The sequence below is a fragment of the Gadus morhua genome, chromosome 2 (genome assembly GCF_902167405.1).
Source record: "Gadus morhua chromosome 2, gadMor3.0, whole genome shotgun sequence".
Classification (NCBI taxonomy): domain Eukaryota; kingdom Metazoa; phylum Chordata; class Actinopteri; order Gadiformes; family Gadidae; genus Gadus; species Gadus morhua.
Genome location: NC_044049.1, coordinates 21078602 through 21085788, shown reverse-complemented (window position 1 = coordinate 21085788; position 7187 = coordinate 21078602).

Here is a 7187-nt window from a genome sequence, read left to right as displayed (position 1 = left end):
TCTATTCGTCTGTAGTAGCTGATTATTGTAGAATTTAACCCATGTACCTTTAATATTCGCAAAAAACGTATTGTAATTGTGTCTACCGCAGTTGAGCTAACTCCCTCCTTGGGCACCGTTTAAAACCATGTGTACCAGTTATTAATTAGACATATTATTCTAGCAGTTGAACCCCGTGTCTATTTGAACCAGACTGGTTCTCTACCTGTCTTGCTACACAAAACGCATGTTGAATAGACAGAAGCGCTCAGCAACCTGAAAAAAAAATAAAATAATAATAATAATAATTGCTGTCCGTGTTTGGCATTCGTTCTTATACTGCCATTTCCTGGAGAGAGAAAGAATTAAGATCAATGCAGAGAAGTAAAAAGATGAGTGTTTGGCAACTATAATGCTTGTGTTGCCACTTCCTAAAGAAAAAAAAAAAAAAAGAATTAATATTTTATGCACAGAAGTAAAATGATGATCGTGGGCAACTGATCGTTGTGTTGCCACTCCCTGATTAGAAAAGAGAATATTTGTAGTAATGTTTAACTATTAAAATGATGGATGACGGGCATCCATTACTGCTCGGGTTGCAAAAGCCTGACGAGAAAAGAAAACAAATTTAGAACAAATACAAGACATTTATAGATCGTTTAACCTATTAATGTTGGTGAATTAAAAAACATTGATTACAACCTACACAAATATTTGCGTGCTTTGCCGATATCAACTAGGGACTGGCTTCTTGTATTTCAGCACCCAGACCCTCAAATATACAAACACATATACCAAATTCACATCTGGTTCCAACATATTACCAGGTGTTAGGGGTGGGAGGGGGCAAGGGGGAGGAAGAACAATGAGATAAGACTTCAATTTAACTGACAATAGGAAGGGGTTTAGTCTCCTCCTTTAAGCAATGTAAATAAGGTAGTGTGTGGTAGAGAGCGTTTGAAGGTACAGCCTAGGTGTGTTCCTCTTTATGTTGCAGGGCTGTGCGATTCTATTGTTGCAAGGTAAATTTGGTCTCGTCTGGTGGGGCAGACAATTAAGGGGATTTTTGAGCTGGATGAGGGGAAAACAGTAGATCGGTTACTTGGAAAGCTGGTGGTCGTCTAGTTGGGACTTATAATAGTTATATTTTTGTGGTACATTTGGAGATGTTGAGATGTAATTGGGAATAATCTCGTGTTAACGAGTAGGGGCACTACCAAGAACTACAAATATGGCTGCGGTGCATACTACATACGTATCAGCCGACTACAGAAACTTCTTTGAGTTCTATCTGTCCGGCTGAAAATTGTGGTACCTTATAACATAAGGCTACCACTTAACCGCAATTTGTGTTCTCAATACACTATGGCTCTGCGCTGTGTGTACATTTATATGTACACAAGTTATCGTTGTTAAAAATAGCGACAGAGAGAGAGATGTGTCGTGGGAGAGGCTGGGGGGTGGTCTTTATGATGAGGGTTTAGAGGGAGGAAGATTGGTGGTGGGGATGGGGTTCATTAAGACAGTGGAGGAGGAGACGCGGAGAAAGACGGGGTTGGAGTGAGAGAGAGCTGGAAGGCCAGTGAGGGGACAGGGTGTTAGACTGGGCCTGGAGGGGGGGTGGTGGGGACTTTTACGAGTGTAAAGGGTTAGGAGGGACTCGTAGATTAATAATTCATCGTTTTTAATAACAAAATATCAACAGACTTGAATATAAAAGTAATCATGCAGTCTTGGATGTTATTAGCGGATCATCAGATAGGTGGTATTTACTCTGACCGTCCGCAATGGAGCTATTGCTTAGGAACACAGACCGTGCCGGCCTCAGGAAAGTTCAGAAGAATGGGAGAAGTTAAAGATAATAATGATTGGAACTCTCGTTAATGTTCTTTTGTGGCTCGATCTTCACGGAGACCGACAGTGGAGGACCTTACCTCGCACCCATAACCATGAACAATCGTTAACGACAAGTACTCAAAACGACGCCAGTGGGGCATTTAAGACAAAGCTATTCTGTGGGGAAGGGGGGGGGTGGGAGACAGGGAAAAAAGGGTGGGGAGGGAATTCACGAGAGGGGGTTTAGGCGGGAGGAAGAGACGAGGAGATCTACGAAGGGGGGGGATTTGGGGGGGTTGGATTCACTACTAAGAACTACAAATATGGCTGCGGTGCAAACTACATGCGTATCAGCTGACTACAGAAACTTCTCAGAGTTCTATCTGTCCGGCTGAAAACGGTGCTACCTTATGGCATAAGGCTACCACTTAACCGCAATTTGTGTTCTTAATACACTGTTTCTGCGCTTTGTATAAATTTATATGTACACAGATAGCCCTATGAGATCCTTGGATGATAAGGGGAACTACAAATAGAAGTCATTGTTGTTAAAAATAGCGACATAGAGAGAGAGATAGAGAGAGGTGATGTGGGAAGGGTGGGGGTTCGTTCTATTCTCTGGGGAAGGGGGGGGGGGGGTCTTTATGAGGGGGGGTCTTTATGAGGGGGGGGGGGGGTGGGAGATAGGGACTAAAGGATGGGGAAGGAATTTAAGGGGTGAGGGAGGGCCTATCTTTAGACAGGCAGGCAGACAGAGAGAAAGAGCGAGGAATTGGGAGTTACAAGATTGTACAACGTTAATTACTTTTCAATATTCCATATTGAAACTGTGGAACAACCTTCCTGGTTGCCCAAAAGCAATATGTCTGTACAAACAAAGTGGATTTACAGATTTATCACATGTATACATAAATATTGTTCTCCCATAGATGTTGAATTCTATTAGCTACAAAATTATAGCCAAAATATTATGCGTCAGAAACTATTGCTTCACTGATGGATTTCAACTTATTGCTATTCATTTATTGATTCGTAGAGGATGAGGATGAGGGCACTTAATGAACGTGCGGAAACTGTAGTTATGAACTAGATATTGATATTTAAATCAAAATCAAACTAAATACCTCAAATATTGGAACGAAATATACAATCCAATACTTCCAGCTATTGACTAGTGAAATGTGACTATTATAATTGCACCATTGGCTGAATAAGTAGCTGCCGAAACACTGTTATCATTTGAAACAGATGGATCTTTAAGGGAATATATTTATGGAGAGAGAACATATTTCGACAGACAGACAGACAGACAGACAGACAGACAGACAGACAGACAGACAGACAGACAGACAGACAGACAGACAGACAGACCACACCCCTTTGTGCAGGCTACTATTGCCTTATCAAAATACCCAGGTCAAAAATGACACTTGTTGCCTTCAATAAGTGTGTGCTTGGAGAGAGAGAGAGAGAGAAAATATCTCTAGAGAGAGAGAGAGATGGAGCGAGAGGGAGGGAGAGAGATCTGCTTTTGTCCCAGGTCAGAGATCATGCAGTCTTAACAAAAGACTTACCATTGCAGACCCTACCTATTTGCAGAAGAGAGAGAGAAAGAAAGTGAGTGAGTGAGTGAGTGAGAGAGAGAAAGAGGGAGCTAGGGTGAGGGGGAGAGAGAGCGAGAGAGATCTGCTATTGCCCAGGTCAGAGGTCATGCAGTTTTAACAAAAGACTGACCATTCAGACCCTACTGACTTGCAGGAGAGAGAGATGAGTGAGTGAGTGAGTGAGTGAGAGAGAGAGAGGGGGAGAGAGAGGGGGAGAGAGAGAGAGAGAGAGAGAGGGGGGAGAGAGAGATCTGCTTTTGTAAGGTCAGAGGTCACGAGTCTTAACAAAAGACTAACCATTTATCCCCTATCGACTTGCAGGAGAGAGAGAGAGAGAGAGATGAGTGAGTGAGTGAGTGAGTGAGTGAGTGAGTGAGTGAGTGAGTGAGTGAGTGAGTGAGTGAGTGAGTGAGTGGGAGAGAGAGATGGAGAGAGAGAGAGAGAGAGATCTGTTTTTGCTTAGGTCAGAGGTTATGCAATTTTAACAAAAGACTGACCATTCATCCCCTACTGACTTGCAGGAGAGAGAGTGAGTGAGTATCAAAGTGAGTGAGTGAGTGAGTGAGTGAGTGAGAGAGAGAAAGAGGGAGCTAGGGTGAGGGGGAGAAAGAGCGAGAGAGATCTGCTATTGCCCAGGTCAGAGGTCATGCAGTTTTAACAAAAGACTGACCATTCAGACCCTACTGACTTGCAGGAGAGAGAGATGAGTGAGTGAGTGAGTGAGTGAGTGAGTGACTGAGTGACTGAGTGAGAGAGAGAGAGGGGGAGAGAGAGAGAGAGAGAGAGAGAGGGGGGGGGGGAGAGAGAGATCTGCTTTTGCTTACAACTATTCGAGTTGTTCCAGTCCTACCGGACTGTGCAACCAGGCCACAAGATGGCCCCGGCGCCGAGAGAGAGAGAGAGAGAGAGTGAGATCTGCTTTTGCCCAGGTCAGAGGTCATGCAGTCTTTACCAAAAGACTGACCATTCAGACCCTACTGACTTGCAGGAGAGAGAGAGATGAGAGAGTGAGTGAGTGAGTGAGTGAGAGAGAGAGAGGGAGAGAGAGAGAGGGTGAGAGAGAGAGAGAGAGGGGGGGGGAGAGAGAGAGAGAGAGGGGGAGAGAGAGAGGGGGGGGGGAGAGAGAGAGAGATCTGCTTTTGCCCAGGTCAGAGGTCATGCAGTCTTTACCAAAAGACTGACCATTCAGACCCTACTGACTTGCAGGAGAGAGAGAGAGATGAGAGAGTGAGTGAGTGAGTGAGTGAGTGAGTGAGTGAGTGAGTGAGTGAGTGAGTGAGTGAGTGAGTGAGAGAGAGGGGGAGAGAGAGAGAGAGGGTGAGAGAGAGAGAGAGAGAGAGGGGGGGAGAGAGAGAGAGAGGGGGAGAGAGAGGGGGGGGGAGAGAGAGAGAGAGGGTGAGAGAGAGAGAGGGGGGGAGAGAGAGAGAGAGGGGGAGAGAGAAAGAGAGAGAGAGAGGATGTAACACTTGAGTTGAGGCCCCCTGTTGCTCTTCAGCATTGGCGTTTGTTTCAAAAAAGGTCTCTGACTACAAAGACTGTGGAGGTACGAACAAAGGAAACGCACGTTTCCAAGACGCGTTGTCCCTCTAAATCGTACACCACGTGGTACATCCAAAATGCTGCAGAAACAAACTTTTGGATCTCTATAAGAAGTATGAGATTCCTGCAAGTTTGTCTCCACGGCGGGTTAGCGAGGGACTTGATAGCAGATGGGTTGTACTGCGTAAGTCTACCTCTACGGCTGCGTTATATACTATACGAACTTGCAGTTTCGATTTTCAATGGACCGGGCCTGAAGGAATCAAACCCATTCAAACTCCACAGCAAACAAAGCTACGCCACCGGTTTTATGCAAGTAAGCTAGATTAACGTTAATATGACCTTTCTCACCACACCGTAATGGCTCAAACGTTTTTACTGGTCGGTTCTTTTGTACTGGCTTAACATCCGTACAATCTTCACACAACACATAAACCACAGGTATTATTTCTCCCACGCGGTACAAACATTTAGATCTAATCAGGATTGGATACAGTCTATCGACAAACCCATGTAAAACACACTCCTAGCCCTTTACTTCGTGAGCTCGTTATTCAATTTCAATCTGTTAGCGTATCCTAGGCCGTTCGTCTAACCGGCTGTATGAATTTAAACCAGTCCGAGATTACACGTCCCCGCAACCAGTCGAAGGCAGTACAAGCTATTCACCTAAATGTGACTATGTCTAACTATACAGAGTTCAGTCATGGACAACAGGTTCTGTTTACCTTTCTTGTGGCGCCTGTAAGTAGCTTGTACTGCTCCCGACAGCCCCGCGGCCGCTGGTCTCGGTCCGGAACCTTCCAAGAATCGTCCGGGTCACCAATTATTACGTATTTCTTCATGGAAGGAGGGGTCGAATCCAAAGGAATAGCTTTAAAGAGACTTTATTTGTATAAAGTATTTTCGGTATGGTAAACTGATGCTCTGAAGTAAAGAGAGATTGAAGATGTGTTCTAAGCACGTGCGAGAGTGTTCTCCTAGCTGATCCTAACCACAAACCCACGTATGGTAATCGCTGCCGGGAGAGTTCTAAAGTTTTCGTGGCCAGGTGGTCTTCTTTATGGACTCAGCGAGGACCGGAAGACTCGGAGAGAAACCGGTGTGACGTAATCCTCGGTTTTCCTCGCCTGGTCTGTGATGCTGCCCTCTGTGGCTAAAGTATCTATTGTAGCCTTCAGTAATGTCCTGCTTTCCCTTGTGGCTATGTGTAGTATTTACGGCTTATATATTTGGTCCTACCCCCTATTGGTTAAGTGAGGGAAATACAGCTTGTGTTCCTAAAATACGTAACAGTGTTGATCAGCAGAGAAATAGACCGCCCAAGACGTTGACGTTGTCGCTTAGCAACCGACAGCGCTTGGGTTGATACATATCCCGCTTATTACATTGACAAGTTACCGGACTACGTGCGGAGTGATACCAATGGCAAAAAGTCATTTTGTTTACCATGACAGCGGTCATTATTCATCCGTTGCCAATGAATTATCAAAAAATTATTCACCGCCGGAAGTTGTGAAGTGCCCATGCAAGTGAACGGAACGTTGAAAAGACCCGTGTAATAAATAGGGAATAGTGAGTGAGTGAATAGGGAACGATTTCGAACACAGCTACGGTGTGCGCAACTGTGCGCGCAACTGTGCATGTGCGGCCGCAGCATGTTCAACGCATGCGGTCAGTGTTGCCAGATTTGGTTGAGCTAAATCCGCCCAATCACGTTCCAAAACCCGCCCACTTCAGCAAAAAACCGCCCAATGACGTTTTTCACAGGAAAAAAAATATTTTTTGAATAAACATTAAACGCATGTTGTGGTTCTAGTGTTATATGCGCCAAGAGTTACTTCTAATGGCTGCAATGTTTTAGGCTCCTCTGTCCTCCGGTTGAGGAGTAATAATAAACATCCCTGGGGATTTTACCATATCGACTCGTCCTTCTGATCGGTAACGCTACGGTATTAAACGATTAAGCCCAAATGGCAAGTTCTATTTTATTATCACAGACCGTGCATGTCACAGAAAATGTGGAAAAATGCACTTCCTGTATCCCAGTGCCAGGCCCAAGAATTAACAGCAGTAACATCAACCACCTGCTATTTACATGTACAATGATTACTAAGGACATGGATAGATTAACACAAACATTTACTCTCCACACGAGTGGTGCTGAAAGACGCACAGCACTACAGCTGTACAGTATGACAGCTGTACAGTATGACAGTATGATCAAAG